Source organism: Ranitomeya imitator, chromosome 4 (genome assembly GCF_032444005.1).
Source record: "Ranitomeya imitator isolate aRanImi1 chromosome 4, aRanImi1.pri, whole genome shotgun sequence".
NCBI lineage: Eukaryota > Metazoa > Chordata > Amphibia > Anura > Dendrobatidae > Ranitomeya > Ranitomeya imitator.
The window spans coordinates 570,716,191-570,733,657 of record NC_091285.1 but is presented as its reverse complement, the minus strand read 5'-3'; the positions used below and the strand labels follow the sequence as shown (position 1 = coordinate 570,733,657).

Genomic DNA, 17,467 nt, shown 5'->3' with positions numbered 1-17,467 from the left:
AGTAAAATACGGCTGATAGGAGCAGGGGCATAGAGAAGCATTGTACCATATGCAATCCGTATTTTCAGCACCCCTTACGTCCGTAAAACACGGTAGTGTGACGCCGGCCTTAGACTGAGGAGAGACTTCCGGCTCATCAAGCAAACAATGGAGAGATCCAGCAGAGTGACCGACCGTGAAGAAAAGCAAAAGATGGTGGCTGGTGAGTATTTTACTTCGTGCAGGGAACTTACTTACATTAGTGATGCCAATCCAACAGTGAAATAAAAAAATTAAAGTACAAAAGCACGATAGGTGGTTTAGAAAGAATGATGCATGTAGTTAGGGCCAAAATCATTTTTGCACTTTGCTTTCATGATAAATCTTGCACCATTAGCTTTCTGTAACCAATTTGTTGCACTCTTGCTGGCTGCAGAGTGAGCTGAGAATCCCTCAGTAAGCCCCGTGTGCCAGTCTGATGGGGGTTTGAGACTCTCTTATCTGTCTTTTTCGGAGCTTCTCTCATTTGATTTATAACCATAGACAATATCAAAGTTTAATGTACTAAAATTCAAAGCAACTCCCCCCGAAAGTGATCTAAAATACAAAAACATCACAGAAAATAAAAAACAGCCAGATTTACCAACACCTCACACATAAATCTTCATCCCCTTTGTTGCACACTTTATGCCTTAAGGTACCTTCACACTAAACGATATCGCTAGCGATCCGTGACGTTGCAGCGTCCTGGCTAGCGATATCGTTCAGTTTGACACGCAGCAGCGATCAGAATCCTGCTGTGATGTCGTTGGTCGGGGCTAGAAGGCCAGAACTTTATTTCGTCGCTGGCTCTCCCACTGACATCGCTGAATCGGCGTGTGTGACACCGATTCAGCGATGTCTTCGCTGGTAACCAGGGTAAACATCGGGTTACCATCCTAAAAGTAAAAAAACCAAACACTTCATACTTACCTTCCGCTCTCTGTCCTCCGGCGCTGTGCTTTCCTGCACTGGCTGAGCGCCGGCCAGCCGGAAAGCACAGCGGAGACGTCACCGCTCTGCTTTCCGGCCGCTGTGCTCACAGCCAGTACAGAGAAGCAGAGCGCCGGGGACAGACAGCGGAAGGTAAGTATGAAGCGTTTGTTTTTTTTACTTTTAGGATGGTAACCAGGGTAAACATCGGGTTACTAAGTGCGGCCCTGCGCTTAGTAACCCGATGTTTACCCTGGTTACCGGCATCGTTGGTCGCTGGAGAGCTGTCTGTGTGACAGCTCTCCAGCGACCAAACAGCGACGCTGCAGCGATCCGGGTCGTTGTCTGGATCGCTGCAGCGTCGTTTAGTGTGAAGGTACCTTTAGGCCGGCGTCACACTGGCGTATTGCATCGGATGCGAGATCATCGGATGCGATATGCTAATGACACTCGGCTCCTGCTCGCAGCAGAGCAGGAGCCGAGTGTCATGCGTCTGCTCCGATTCTCTCGCACAGGGAGGATCGGAGCACAGCTGCAGAGGAGGTGGAGAAATGAATTTCTCCATCTCCTCCATTGCTGGGGTCCGCTTATAGCGCACATCACTCGGATGATATCTGAGTGGTGTGCGCTGTCTCACTCACACCCATAGGCTTATATGGGTGCGAGTGAGCCGAGAGTTTTCCTCGGTCCGAGACAATCGCAGCATGCTGCAATTGTCTCGGACCGAGGAAAACGGCTGACAAAACTAGGAGTTAGTCATACCGGTAACGGTATTTCCAGGAGTCCATCATGACAGCACCACAGGAGGTTGCTCTTCATATCCTTGATAGGGACAGGAACACAGAAGAGGTTAAATAGCCCCTCCCCACCTCCACCCCTCAGTGATTTTACAAAGTACCACATCAGGATGGATACAACACAATTTTATTGAACTTCCTCTCTATACATGTTCATATCACACCTTAGACAGTAGTTCAAGGGAGGGCAAATCATGGGTGCTGTCATGATGGACTCCTGGAAATACCGTTACTGGTATGACTAACTCCTAGTTTCCAGGTCGTCCCTCATGACAGCACCACAGGAGAAATACCAAATAACTCCTATTAGGGCGGGATTACGGCTTGGAGGACTTTTCTCCCAAAGCTAGTCTGTTGCTTTGAAAGAACGTCCAGCTTGTAGTGCTTGCAAACGGTATTTGAGCTAGACCAAGTTGCCGCCCGGCAAATTTGGTCCATGGATGCACCCGCACTCTCTGCCCATGAAGCAGATACTGCTCTCAGTGAGTGGGCTTTTAGGTGATCTGGAGGAGATTCACCGGCTGAAGTATACGCAGCGCAAATGGTAGATTTGATCCATCTGGCCAGAGTCGCTTTTGAGGCTTTTTTGCCTCTATTCTTCCCAGACATCTGGATAAAGAGGTTAGAGTCAATTCTCCAGCTGTCTGTAAGCTTTAGATACTGCAATACTGTTCTCTTAACATCCAGGGAATGAAGAGAACGCTCTTTTTCATTATTGTAATTCTGACAGAATGTAGGTAAAACTATTTCCTGGTTTCTGTGAAAGTCCGTCACAACTTTTGGAAGGAATGAGGGATCCAACTTTAAAACGATGCAATCTTCCTGTATCTTTAAGTATGGATCTGTTATGGACAGGGCTTGAATTTTGCCTATTCGTCTTGCTGACGTTATTGCGACAAGGAAAACAGTCTTGAATGTCACAGACTTTAGGTCTGCCTGATCAAGTGGCTCGTATGGAGCTTTTCGTAGCTCATTTAGTACCAAAGTGAGGTTCCATGAGGGTACTGAGCTTCGTATTGTTGGTCCAAGACGTTGTGTAGCTTTGATGTATCTCATTATCCAGGGATGATTCGCTAGTGGATAATCATAAAAGGCAGTTAAAGCTGAGATTTGTAACTTTAGCGTACTAGGTCTCAAGCCCATATCAAAACCTGTTTGGAGAAAATTTAGTATTTGAGGAATATCTGGTTGTTGGAGAACGGATATTGGAGTATTGGTCTGCGCACAATATTTCTTCCAAATTTTCTGGTATATAGCCGAGGTCACCGGCTTTCTACTTTTTTTCATGGTTGAGATAACTGACTCAGACAGTCCCTTTGATCTCAAGATCTCCCTTTCAAGATCCACGCTGAGAGTTGTAGCATCTTTAGATTTTGATGGACCAATGGTCCCTGTATTAGAAGATCCCGTCTCAGTGGTAGTAACACTGGGTCTTCCACCGCCATCCACTTCAGCAGAGGAAACCAGCTCCTCTTGGGTCAATATGGCACTATTAGGATTACTACGGCTAGACTTTCCTGAATTTTCCTCAAAACTCTGGGAATTAGGGCTAGTGGAGGGAACGCGTATGCAAGTTCCATGTCCCAATGTTGAGCCAAGGCATCTATGCCAGTTGGATTGTCTCTTGGATTTAACGAAAATAATTCTTTCGTTTTTGTATTGCCCCTTGAGGCGAATAAATCTATTTGTGGGGTGCCCCACTGTTGAATTAACTGAGTAAAGATTTCTTCGTTTAGAGACCATTCTGACGGCTGTACCTTCTCTCTGCTGAGAAAGTCCGCTATTTGGTTCTGTGAACCTTTTAGATGTACTGCTGTGATGGACTTCACGGTAACTTCCGCCCAGGAGAATATTTTTTCTGCTAGTGTTTGAAGTGGACGGTGCCTTGGTCCTCCCTGATGTAGGAGGAAAGCTACTGTGGTCGAGTTGTCTGAGAAGATTCGGATGTGGTGTCCCTGAATCTCGTGTTGGCACCTCTTTAGTGCTTCCCAGACCGCCCTGAGTTCCCTGTAATTGGAGGAACTGTCGCGTATCGATGGTGACCATGTCCCCTGAAGGTATCGACCTTCTATGTGGGCTCCCCAGCCCCTTGAGCTTGCATCGGTGGTTATGTTTATGCATGGAGACATTTTCCATGGTTTTCCTCTTTTGAGGTTTTTTATGTCGATCCACCATGAGAGGGACTGCTTTACCTCGCTGGGTAACCACATCCTGTTGTCTAATGAATCTTTTCTTCCGTTCCATACTGAAAGAACTTCCCTTTGAAGCGTTCTGGAGTGAAACTGGCTCCACTGTACACTGGGAATGCATGAGGTCATCAGACCTAGAATCCTCATAGCTTTCCTGATGGAAATGTATTTCCGTTTTTTTTATTGATTGAAGTTCTTTTTTTATTGACCGTTGTTTTTGGTCTGGTAGGAAGGAGTATTCTAGTTCGGAATTTAGTAGTACCCCTAGAAATATCTTCTGCGTCTCTGGTTCGAGACTCGATTTTTTTGCATTTATTACCCACCCCAGACGTTTCAGGAGTGACGTGGTAATTTCTAAGGATTCTTACATCTGTTGGGATGAATCTGCGATCAGCAACAGATCGTCCAGATATGGTGCGATGAGAACTTCCTTTTCTCTTAAGTAGGCCATGACCTCCGTCATGAGCTTCGTAATTATCCTTGGGGCAGAGGAGAGACCAAATGGTAATGCTTCTTACTGCTTTTAGCAGTATATCCGTATTTTCGGATGAGAACAAGTATTTCTTCCGTTCTTCCGGAAGCACAGTTAATGTATTGTCCTCTTCATCCGAGCCCGGATCGGAATAACCTGAGACCTCTCCTTCCTCGGAACTCACATCCATATCCCATCTAGGCCTTTTAGGCCGCGGAGATTGGGGTGGCACCATTGTAGACACCGTAGCTTGGACTTCGTCTCTAATCATAGATTTAATATTATCTAACAGCGAAGGCTGTTCGTCTTTAAGAAGTTTAGCGATGCATTTTTCGCATAATTTCTTTTTATAGCCCTCTGGGAGTTTGGTGGTGCACAATGGGCATCTAATACTCCTTTTTTTAGTAGTTGACCTCTCGGGAATGTCCTTATCTTGAAATGTAAAGGAGATCCCTGTAGGTACAGAACTAACGTTTTGTAATGCATCCCGTACCACGTACTACTCACATGGTCTGTGTGCGGCTCTAAGGATTGGACGTCTGGGCGAGTAGCACCTTCCATGTTACTGGGTCAAGTGTGCTGTCAGATGTCAGTCATTAAGTAGTCAATCTTACCCAGCTTCAAGACATCTGATTCGTCCTCCTTCCGAGCTCAGCTGCTGGCCTCCACGGTGATTTCAGGTTCCCAGCTGTACTGCGCATGCGTCATCTGGAACGCACACTGACCAGCCTGGGACCTGGATTCCGGCGCATAATCTTCAGACATTGCGCTCTGATCTCCCCCTGCAGCTCCCAGGCGCCCCGGAAACAATCGGCGCCGCCGACCCCCGGAATCCGGCCACGCCCCCCGGAAGTCGTCACCTCTGACTGGAGCGCCGGACCGGAAGTTAGGGGAGCGACGCCAGCACCGGCCGCACGTGGAGCCTGAGGGAGCGCCGGACACCGCCGCCGCAGCTGCTGCCTCCGCGCCCCCTTTGGTGAGGGGATGAGGCAGCGCATGGGAGCAGACAGCTCGACCTAGTCGCGGAGGGACCTCCATCGGTATCCTGCGACTTCAGGAGTCGCCAGACTCTCGCGGCCAGAGCCCCCTCCAGGAGGATGGGACCGCCCTCACGAGCTCCTGCTCTACCAAGACCTGACCTCGGATCAGGTAAAAAGAAAAATCTAATCTTCTGGAGATCTCTCTCCTGCATCTGTCCCTGATAGGGACAGGAAAAACACTGAGGGGTGGAGGTGGGGAGGGGCTATTTAACCTCTTCTGTGTTCCTGTCCCTATCAAGGATATGAAGAGCAACCTCCTGTGGTGCTGTCATGAGGGACGACCTGGAAAAGTCGGCTGCTGGGAGCTGCCCCATAACTTATCATTGGTCCGAGTGCAATGCGATTTTTTATCGCATTGCACTCGGCCGTTTAAAGCGCCAGTGTGACGCCAGCCTTAATCATGAGGGCTGCTGCATCCTGTAGTGCATTAGTACTGTGTCTTAGTGTTGGCAAGTACACCTGGCACCAGGAGAAAAAAATACAGCTGACTGGGTCCCCATAAAACCAGTAGCCTAAGGCTGCCGTCACACTAGCAGTATTTGGTCAGTATTTTACCTCAGTATTTGTAAGCCAAAACCAGGAGTGGAACAAATAGAGGAAAAGTATAATAGAAACATATGCACCACTTCTGCATTTATCACCCACTCCTGGTTTTGGCTACAAATACTGATGTAGAATACTGACCAAATACTGATAGTGTGACGGCAGCCTAAAAATGAGCAGGAGTCTGTTCTGGTCTGTGCCTCCTCTGTTCACCACCCACATACTCCGTTGTTTGTTACATTTACGCCTCACTAATGGAAACCATTTGCATGTTATACTGCAAGAGCTGCAACGCTTCGTGGTAAGAAAGTTGATGTAACCTCTGTTTTCTACGTTTTTCTTTGCCTGCATGAATCGATATGATCACGATTCATTCCTTCATTAAGGAAACACATGAATGGAGAAAACACCAAACAAAAGTTCAAAATTGTTGTGAAAATGTCACTGAACCACTTCACAACTAAATATATATAGTTTTGGTAAATGGTATTATCATTTTTTTGACGAAATTCGGCAGGAGCTTGAAGAGCAACGCCACTGGGCCCGCCTCCACGCAGTAGAAACTTGCTGTGAGGTAAAAATTCAAAAATCACACCAAAATGGCGGGCGGAGTGTGTCACAGTACGGCACGTTTCTGATTGGTCGCCCGCAGCAGGCGGCAACCAATCAGACACTGTTGACGTCACTTATCTCCGGACATTAGCTCCGGACATTAGCTCCGGACATTAGCTCCGGACATAGCCACGGAAGTTGGCACAAATTGCAGGAAGTAGTATTCTAGGCAATTATATATTAGATAGATTATATATATATATATACACACACACACATACCTATTCTATGTGTACACATTTATTCTACCTATTCTATTGTAAGCTGTCAGTGTGATTTTACAGTACACCGCACTGAATTGCCGGCTTTTCTCTCTAACAGCGCTGCGTATTTCTCGCATGTCACACTGCTGGTCCGTGTGTAATCCGTATTTTTCTGGCCCCCATAAAATGAATTTCTCCATCTCCTCCATTGCTGGGGTCCGCTTATAGCGCACATCACTCGGATGATATCTGAGTGGTGTGCGCTGTCTCACTCGCACCCATAGGCTTATATGGGTGCGAGTGAGCCGAGAGTTTTCCTCGGTCCGAGACAATCGCAGCATGCTGCAATTGTCTCGGACCGAGGAAAACGGCTGACAAAACTAGGAGTTAGTCATACCGGTAACGGTATTTCCAGGAGTCCATCATGACAGCACCACAGGAGGTTGCTCTTCATATCCTTGATAGGGACAGGAACACAGAAGAGGTTAAATAGCCCCTCCCCACCTCCACCCCTCAGTGATTTTACAAAGTACCACATCAGGATGGATACAACACAATTTTATTGAACTTCCTCTCTATACATGTTCATATCACACCTTAGACAGTAGTTCAAGGGAGGGCAAATCATGGGTGCTGTCATGATGGACTCCTGGAAATACCGTTACTGGTATGACTAACTCCTAGTTTCCAGGTCGTCCCTCATGACAGCACCACAGGAGAAATACCAAATAACTCCTATTAGGGCGGGATTACGGCTTGGAGGACTTTTCTCCCAAAGCTAGTCTGTTGCTTTGAAAGAACGTCCAGCTTGTAGTGCTTGCAAACGGTATTTGAGCTAGACCAAGTTGCCGCCCGGCAAATTTGGTCCATGGATGCACCCGCACTCTCTGCCCATGAAGCAGATACTGCTCTCAGTGAGTGGGCTTTTAGGTGATCTGGAGGAGATTCACCGGCTGAAGTATACGCAGCGCAAATGGTAGATTTGATCCATCTGGCCAGAGTCGCTTTTGAGGCTTTTTTGCCTCTATTCTTCCCAGACATCTGGATAAAGAGGTTAGAGTCAATTCTCCAGCTGTCTGTAAGCTTTAGATACTGCAATACTGTTCTCTTAACATCCAGGGAATGAAGAGAACGCTCTTTTTCATTATTGTAATTCTGACAGAATGTAGGTAAAACTATTTCCTGGTTTCTGTGAAAGTCCGTCACAACTTTTGGAAGGAATGAGGGATCCAACTTTAAAACGATGCAATCTTCCTGTATCTTTAAGTATGGATCTGTTATGGACAGGGCTTGAATTTTGCCTATTCGTCTTGCTGACGTTATTGCGACAAGGAAAACAGTCTTGAATGTCACAGACTTTAGGTCTGCCTGATCAAGTGGCTCGTATGGAGCTTTTCGTAGCTCATTTAGTACCAAAGTGAGGTTCCATGAGGGTACTGAGCTTCGTATTGTTGGTCCAAGACGTTGTGTAGCTTTGATGTATCTCATTATCCAGGGATGATTCGCTAGTGGATAATCATAAAAGGCAGTTAAAGCTGAGATTTGTAACTTTAGCGTACTAGGTCTCAAGCCCATATCAAAACCTGTTTGGAGAAAATTTAGTATTTGAGGAATATCTGGTTGTTGGAGAACGGATATTGGAGTATTGGTCTGCGCACAATATTTCTTCCAAATTTTCTGGTATATAGCCGAGGTCACCGGCTTTCTACTTTTTTTCATGGTTGAGATAACTGACTCAGACAGTCCCTTTGATCTCAAGATCTCCCTTTCAAGATCCACGCTGAGAGTTGTAGCATCTTTAGATTTTGATGGACCAATGGTCCCTGTATTAGAAGATCCCGTCTCAGTGGTAGTAACACTGGGTCTTCCACCGCCATCCACTTCAGCAGAGGAAACCAGCTCCTCTTGGGTCAATATGGCACTATTAGGATTACTACGGCTAGACTTTCCTGAATTTTCCTCAAAACTCTGGGAATTAGGGCTAGTGGAGGGAACGCGTATGCAAGTTCCATGTCCCAATGTTGAGCCAAGGCATCTATGCCAGTTGGATTGTCTCTTGGATTTAACGAAAATAATTCTTTCGTTTTTGTATTGCCCCTTGAGGCGAATAAATCTATTTGTGGGGTGCCCCACTGTTGAATTAACTGAGTAAAGATTTCTTCGTTTAGAGACCATTCTGACGGCTGTACCTTCTCTCTGCTGAGAAAGTCCGCTATTTGGTTCTGTGAACCTTTTAGATGTACTGCTGTGATGGACTTCACGGTAACTTCCGCCCAGGAGAATATTTTTTCTGCTAGTGTTTGAAGTGGACGGTGCCTTGGTCCTCCCTGATGTAGGAGGAAAGCTACTGTGGTCGAGTTGTCTGAGAAGATTCGGATGTGGTGTCCCTGAATCTCGTGTTGGCACCTCTTTAGTGCTTCCCAGACCGCCCTGAGTTCCCTGTAATTGGAGGAACTGTCGCGTATCGATGGTGACCATGTCCCCTGAAGGTATCGACCTTCTATGTGGGCTCCCCAGCCCCTTGAGCTTGCATCGGTGGTTATGTTTATGCATGGAGACATTTTCCATGGTTTTCCTCTTTTGAGGTTTTTTATGTCGATCCACCATGAGAGGGACTGCTTTACCTCGCTGGGTAACCACATCCTGTTGTCTAATGAATCTTTTCTTCCGTTCCATACTGAAAGAACTTCCCTTTGAAGCGTTCTGGAGTGAAACTGGCTCCACTGTACACTGGGAATGCATGAGGTCATCAGACCTAGAATCCTCATAGCTTTCCTGATGGAAATGTATTTCCGTTTTTTTTATTGATTGAAGTTCTTTTTTTATTGACCGTTGTTTTTGGTCTGGTAGGAAGGAGTATTCTAGTTCGGAATTTAGTAGTACCCCTAGAAATATCTTCTGCGTCTCTGGTTCGAGACTCGATTTTTTTGCATTTATTACCCACCCCAGACGTTTCAGGAGTGACGTGGTAATTTCTAAGGATTCTTACATCTGTTGGGATGAATCTGCGATCAGCAACAGATCGTCCAGATATGGTGCGATGAGAACTTCCTTTTCTCTTAAGTAGGCCATGACCTCCGTCATGAGCTTCGTAATTATCCTTGGGGCAGAGGAGAGACCAAATGGTAATGCTTCTTACTGCTTTTAGCAGTATATCCGTATTTTCGGATGAGAACAAGTATTTCTTCCGTTCTTCCGGAAGCACAGTTAATGTATTGTCCTCTTCATCCGAGCCCGGATCGGAATAACCTGAGACCTCTCCTTCCTCGGAACTCACATCCATATCCCATCTAGGCCTTTTAGGCCGCGGAGATTGGGGTGGCACCATTGTAGACACCGTAGCTTGGACTTCGTCTCTAATCATAGATTTAATATTATCTAACAGCGAAGGCTGTTCGTCTTTAAGAAGTTTAGCGATGCATTTTTCGCATAATTTCTTTTTATAGCCCTCTGGGAGTTTGGTGGTGCACAATGGGCATCTAATACTCCTTTTTTTAGTAGTTGACCTCTCGGGAATGTCCTTATCTTGAAATGTAAAGGAGATCCCTGTAGGTACAGAACTAACGTTTTGTAATGCATCCCGTACCACGTACTACTCACATGGTCTGTGTGCGGCTCTAAGGATTGGACGTCTGGGCGAGTAGCACCTTCCATGTTACTGGGTCAAGTGTGCTGTCAGATGTCAGTCATTAAGTAGTCAATCTTACCCAGCTTCAAGACATCTGATTCGTCCTCCTTCCGAGCTCAGCTGCTGGCCTCCACGGTGATTTCAGGTTCCCAGCTGTACTGCGCATGCATCATCTGGAACGCACACTGACCAGCCTGGGACCTGGATTCCGGCGCATAATCTTCAGACATTGCGCTCTGATCTCCCCCTGCAGCTCCCAGGCGCCCCGGAAACAATCGGCGCCGCCGACCCCCGGAATCCGGCCACGCCCCCCGGAAGTCGTCACCTCTGACTGGAGCGCCGGACCGGAAGTTAGGGGAGCGACGCCAGCACCGGCCGCACGTGGAGCCTGAGGGAGCGCCGGACACCGCCGCCGCAGCTGCTGCCTCCGCGCCCCCTTTGGTGAGGGGATGAGGCAGCGCATGGGAGCAGACAGCTCGACCTAGTCGCGGAGGGACCTCCATCGGTATCCTGCGACTTCAGGAGTCGCCAGACTCTCGCGGCCAGAGCCCCCTCCAGGAGGATGGGACCGCCCTCACGAGCTCCTGCTCTACCAAGACCTGACCTCGGATCAGGTAAAAAGAAAAATCTAATCTTCTGGAGATCTCTCTCCTGCATCTGTCCCTGATAGGGACAGGAAAAACACTGAGGGGTGGAGGTGGGGAGGGGCTATTTAACCTCTTCTGTGTTCCTGTCCCTATCAAGGATATGAAGAGCAACCTCCTGTGGTGCTGTCATGAGGGACGACCTGGAAAAGTCGGCTGCTGGGAGCTGCCCCATAACTTATCATTGGTCCGAGTGCAATGCGATTTTTTATCGCATTGCACTCGGCCGTTTAAAGCGCCAGTGTGACGCCAGCCTTAATCATGAGGGCTGCTGCATCCTGTAGTGCATTAGTACTGTGTCTTAGTGTTGGCAAGTACACCTGGCACCAGGAGAAAAAAATACAGCTGACTGGGTCCCCATAAAACCAGTAGCCTAAGGCTGCCGTCACACTAGCAGTATTTGGTCAGTATTTTACATCAGTATTTGTAAGCCAAAACCAGGAGTGGAACAAATAGAGGAAAAGTATAATAGAAACATATGCACCACTTCTGCATTTATCACCCACTCCTGGTTTTGGCTACAAATACTGATGTAGAATACTGACCAAATACTGATAGTGTGACGGCAGCCTAAAAATGAGCAGGAGTCTGTTCTGGTCTGTGCCTCCTCTGTTCACCACCCACATACTCCGTTGTTTGTTACATTTACGCCTCACTGATGGAAACCATTTGCATGTTATACTGCAAGAGCTGCAACGCTTCGTGGTAAGAAAGTTGATGTAACCTCTGTTTTCTACGTTTTTCTTTGCCTGCATGAATCGATATGATCACGATTCATTCCTTCATTAAGGAAACACATGAAAACATTATTGCACTTAATAGACAAACGCCCTGAACCTAAACTCCAGCAGGACGGTGAAAGCAGCAAAAAAGACCCCTGCTAAGCACAACACGAAGCATAGCAAAGAAGCAGATTTAGTAATACTAAAGGTTTATTACAAATTCTTATTTTATCGTTCAGGCCTCAATCAGACATCAGTGATTTTTCTTTGATGCAAAAAAAAAAAAAAAATTTTAATCAGTATTTTTGATCAGATTTTCTTCGGTTTTTCCCATAATAGTGAAAGAATATTTATGCTTGCTTAAAAATTATCATTCTCAGCAGCTTATCATCCTGTGTAATCAGGAGATGTGCTCCAGAGAACAATGGCAGCCTATGAGCATTGAATGGTTTGAGATCCTTCAGTGCAATCTGCCTGTGTAAACAATCTGGCTTTTTAATGACTGCCAATCGGCAAATATTTACTGATCAGCAGTCATTTAGTTCTGTCGGTCAGCCTGTGTAAACCGACTCATGCTGGTAGAAAGGAGTCAGTCCACCGAACATCCCAGCTTACTGCAGGAGGCTGCGTATCCACAGACCAGTCAAGGTGCCCGCTCCGACCCCTGCCCACTGCTGGAAGTACCTACTATGGCTGTGTGAGCATCACAAGTGAACCATGGAGCAATGGAAGAAGGCGGCCTGGTGTATTGGCTCATGTTGTTGTTTCTTATTATTAGGTGGGTGGGTGCAGTGTGATCCGCAGCGTATCAGCCATGCAGCTGATGTCTGAGGATACATTAAAAAAAAAAAAAAAATCAGCAATACTTGGATGTGTAAATGTAACCTGGTCTATATTTAAAAAAATATCCAAAAATGTTGCGAAAATATTAAGTCCCTGATTCATCATTTTTGCATCTTTTCTTTAGAGTAAAAGTTTGAATTTTAAGCATTTTTATTTTTGGACTTCATTCATTATGGCTTTTGTGCCATTTTACGTTAGATTTTTCAGTCCTCGTCATTTTGTAGTTTTGCTTCACAATGTGGCTTCCATCATGCAAATGTATTTGGGCTGATCCATCATTTCTCACCGATCAAAGTGTCGCTACATTGTTTCTCCCAACACTATGGTGGAATAAAAAGTCGATTTTGTTGCACAGCTGAAAACTAACATGGTAACATTGTAATGTTGTATGGAAACCCTTGTGCGACTTCTTCCTCTAATGCTACCTTACCACCATGAGAATTTACTGAGGTTTTGATGTTGCAGGTTTTCTGCACCTATTAACTAAATTTGGTTACTTGTTTGTTTTTTTATAGCTTTTTTTTTTTTTTGCACTGTGATATTTGTCTCTTTATTGGACATATTCATTTTTTACCTCTGAATTTTCTGCATTTTATACATTTCTATGGGGAAAAATCTGAACATAAAACTCAGCGTATCCACAAGAGAAATTGACATGTTGCAGATTTCAAGCCCACACTACAGGTCAGATTAAACAAGAGTAAAAAAGCTGCACAGTGGGCAGGAGATTTCTGTCCCATCCACTTTGCTAGAACTGGAACACGCTGTGTTTTTTGTTTTTTTGAGCAGCCTAAAAAGCTGGAAAAAATGTAAACAGCCCAAAAACAAGCATCCTTGACTTTGTGCCAATCCAGCACTGTGTACCGATGAGAAATTGTCACAAATATCCACCAGCGCACAAAGAAAATCACAGTGAATTGAGACCCATAAGAAAACTCCCCCCGGAGTACAAGCGTCCCCCTGAGGGCGAGAGACGACAACTTGAGTCTTATATACTCCTTCTCCTCCGGAAGTTTTAGTACCAGCTCTTCACCCATGAGGGTCCGCACTGTGCCCTTGGGGCAGCAATGTGTGACATAACACAGATCCATATTACGCCATCCAACTCGACACGGCACGTCTTATTTTCCACTCAGGTATCGTACACAATTAGGCTGCTGTCACTCTAGCAGTATTTGGTCAGTATTTTACATCAGTATTTGTAGCCAAAACCAGGAGTGGAACAAATAGAGGAAACTATAATAGAAACATCTGCACCACTTCTGCATTTATCACCCACTCCTGGTTTTGGCTACAAATACTGATGTAAAATACTGACCAAATACTGATAGTGTGACGGCAGCCTAAAGGTACCTTCACACTGAGCGACTTTAGAACGATAACGATAGCGATCCGTGACGTTGCAGCGTCCTGGCTAGCGATATTGTTGTGTTTGACACGCAGCAGCGATCAGGATCCTGCTGTGACATCGTTGGTCGGAGCTAGAAGGCCAGAACTTTATTTCGTCACTGGATCACCCGCTGAATCGGCGTGTGTGACGCCGATTCAGCGATGTCTTCACTGGTAACCAGGGTGAACATCGGGTTACTAAGCGCAGGGCCGCGCTTAGTAACCCGATGTTTACCCTGGTTACCAGTGTAAATGTAATAAAAAAAAACAAACACTACATACTTACATTCCGGTGTCTGTCGCGTCCCCTGGCGTTCTGCTTCCCTGCACTGTCAGTACCGGCCGTAAAGCAGAGCACAGCGGTGACGTCACCGCTCTGTTTTACGGCCAGCGCTTACACAGTGCAGGGAAGGTGACGGCGGGGGACGTGACAGACATCGGAATGTATGTAGTGTTTGGTTTTTTTTACATTTACAATGGTAACCAGGGTAAACATCGGGTTACTAAGCACGGCCCTGCTCTTAGTATCCCGATGTTTACCCTGGTTACCCGGGGACCTGGGCATCGTTGGTCGCTGGAGAACCGTCTGTGTGACAGCTCTCCAGCGACCACACAACAACGAAACAGCGACGCTGCAGCGATCGGGATCGTTGCCTATATCGCTGCAGCGTCGCTTAATGTGACGGTACCTTAAGAGTCATGCAGGGGGCAGTGCACTGGCATAAAAGGAGAGGGAGGGGCAGTGCATCGGCATAAAAGGAGGGGGGAGCGAACCCGCATAAAAGGAGGGGCAGCACACCCGCATAAAAGGAGGGGAGGGGGAGTGCACCCACATAAAAGGAGGGAAGGGGCAGTGCACCCGCATAAAAGGAGGGGGGAGCGCACCCGCATAAAAGGAGGGGGAGGGGCAGCGCACCCACATAAAAGGAGGGGGAAGCGAACTCCTATAAAAGGAGGGGAAGCGCACCCACATAAAAGGAGGGGCAGCGCACCCGGATAAAAGGAGGGGCAGCACACCCGCATAAAAGGAGGGGAGGGGCAGCGCACCTGCATAAAAGGAGGTGAAGTGCACCAGCATAAAAGTAGAGGGGGGGGGGGCAGTGCACCTGCATAAGAGGGGGGGAGGGGCAGCGCACCTGCATAAAAGGAGGGGGAGGGGCAGTGCACTGACATAATGGAAGGGGGAGTGGGGTGAATGCACTGGCTTGTGGAGGTGGCAGTATGCCGGCATGCGGAGATGGGAGTGAGGGGGGGCAGTGCACTGGCATGCAGAGGTGAGTGGGGGGCAGTGCACTGGCATGCAGAGGTGAGAGTGGGGGGGGGGCAGTGCACTGGCATGCGGAGGTGAGAGTGAGTAGGGGGCAGTGCACTGGCATGCAGAGGTGAGAGTGGGGGGGCAGTGCACTGGCATGCGGAGGTGAGTGAGTGGGGGGCAGTGCACTGGCATGCAGAGGTGAGTGGGGGGACAGTGCACTGGCATGCAGAGGTGAGAGTGGGGGGGGCAGTGCACTGGCATGCGGAGGTGAGTGAGTGGGGGGCAGTGCACTGGCATGCAGAGGTGAGTGGGGGGACAGTGCACTGGCATGCAGAGGTGAGAGTGAGTGGGGGGGCAGTGCACTGGCATGCGGAGGTGAGAGAGTGGGGGGGCAGTGCACTGGCATGCGGAGGTGAGAGTGAGTGGGACAGTGTACTGGCATGCAGAGATGAGTGGCGGGCAGTGCACTGGCATGTGGAGGTGAGAGTGAGTGGGGGGGCAGTGCACTGGCATGCAGAGGTGAGAGTGAGTGGGGGGGCAGTGCACTGGCATGCGGAGGTGAGTGAGTGGGAGGCAGTGCACTGGCATGCGGAGGTGAGAGTGAGTGGGACAGTGTACTGGCATGCAGAGATGAGTGGCGGGCAGTGCACTGGCATGTGGAGGTGAGAGTGAGTGGGGGGGCAGTGCACTGGCATGTGGAGGTGAGAGTGGGGGGGGCAGTACACCAGCATAAAGGTGGGGAGAAGTGCACTGGCATGCGGAGGTGAGAGTGGGGGGACAGTGCACTGGCATGCGGAGGTGAGAGTGAGTGGGGGGACAGTGCACTGGCATGCGGAGGTGAGAGTGAGTGGGACAGTGTACTGGCATGCAGAGATGAGTGGCGGGCAGTGCACTGGCATGTGGAGGTGAGAGTGAGTGGGGGGACAGTGCACTGGCATGCGGAGGTGAGAGTGAGTGGGACAGTGTACTGGCATGCAGAGATGAGTGGCGGGCAGTGCACTGGCATGTGGAGGTGAGAGTTAGTGGGGGGGCAGTGCACTGGCATGCGGAGGTGAGAGTGGGGGGGCAGTACACCAGCATAAAGGTGGGGAGAAGTGCACTGGCATGCGGAGGTGAGAGTGGGGGGACAGTGCACTGGCATGCAGAGATGAGTGGGGGGCAGTGCACTGGCATGTGGAGGTGAGTCGGGGGGCAGCACATCAACATAAAGGGGGGGGGGGGGGGGAGTGCGCTGCCATAAAGGAGGGGAGGGGGTCAGTGTGCTGGAATAAAGGATGGGGGGGGGGGGGGTAAAAGGGAGAGGGAGTGTGCTAACATAAAAAAAAAATGGGAGAGAGGGCACAGTCTTCTTTATTAGCCACTGTGTTCTCGGAAGTTCTGGAGCCACAGTCCGGCACGGTCCATGCGCCCTGCATCCGCCGGAGGTTCTCACCCCGTGTAACCCCAGAGGAGGCGGTGACCTGTCTGTGACCCCGCACTGTGTCTCCCGGGCACTGACCTGCCATTGCTGCTCCGCTCCGGCCTCTCGTCCACCCCGGGCTCCCCCGCAGCCGGTCGGGCACTCACTACTAGCGGCTATGTGGCCCCATTACCGCCGGGCACAGCTTCTTCTTACTTCCTCAATCCTTCTGGGAGGAGCGAGTGTCGCGATTTCCTAGAGATGAGGAGGCGGGAGCCGGAGAGTCCTCCCTGCCCGGCCGCCGGGGCTACACATCATGGAAGTCGCGACACTCGTGACAGCTGTGTCATGTACCAGGACAGGCGACACATAACGATCAGAGCAGACAGAGTAGCTCGGAGGATTTAGGTTTTCCAGCCGCTAATCGTCTTCTATGAAACCTGCGCCATAAATAATGTGTGCGGCCAATAGTCACTTAGTTTAATATTCATTAAGGATGTAAGATGCATTGTTTCTGCATGAATGACGCAACTTCTATGTTCATATGAAGATTTTTTCTGCATGAAAACCATAAGCTAATAGCTAGAAAGCTGCAGCTGACATTATTGATGTTTTATGCGTTTTTTGCTGCCTATTCGTTTCAATATCAATGTGGTTAAAGTGCTAAAAAATGACTGTACACCAGAGGTAAAAAAAAAAAAAAGTGTGAAAGATTTTAGAAATCTCATTCAGCTGTTACTGTAATGCTTTTTATGCAAAATGAAAAGCTGCTTTTTTTTT

The 17,467-nt window shown here is 48.2% G+C and overlaps 1 protein-coding gene across 3 annotated transcripts in view; it reads right to left on the bottom strand.

The window, feature by feature from the left end:
- The window catches only part of LRRK1 (leucine rich repeat kinase 1), a 145,463-nt gene extending 128,544 nt beyond the window's left edge, over positions 1-16,919 (bottom strand). For all 3 annotated transcript variants that reach the window (XM_069766321.1, XM_069766322.1, XM_069766323.1), the window contains exon 1: positions 16,787-16,919. The gene's annotated coding sequence lies outside the window, so the exon portion shown is untranslated. The remainder of the gene's footprint in view (positions 1-16,786) is intronic.
- Between the last annotated feature and the right edge of the window lie 548 nt (positions 16,920-17,467).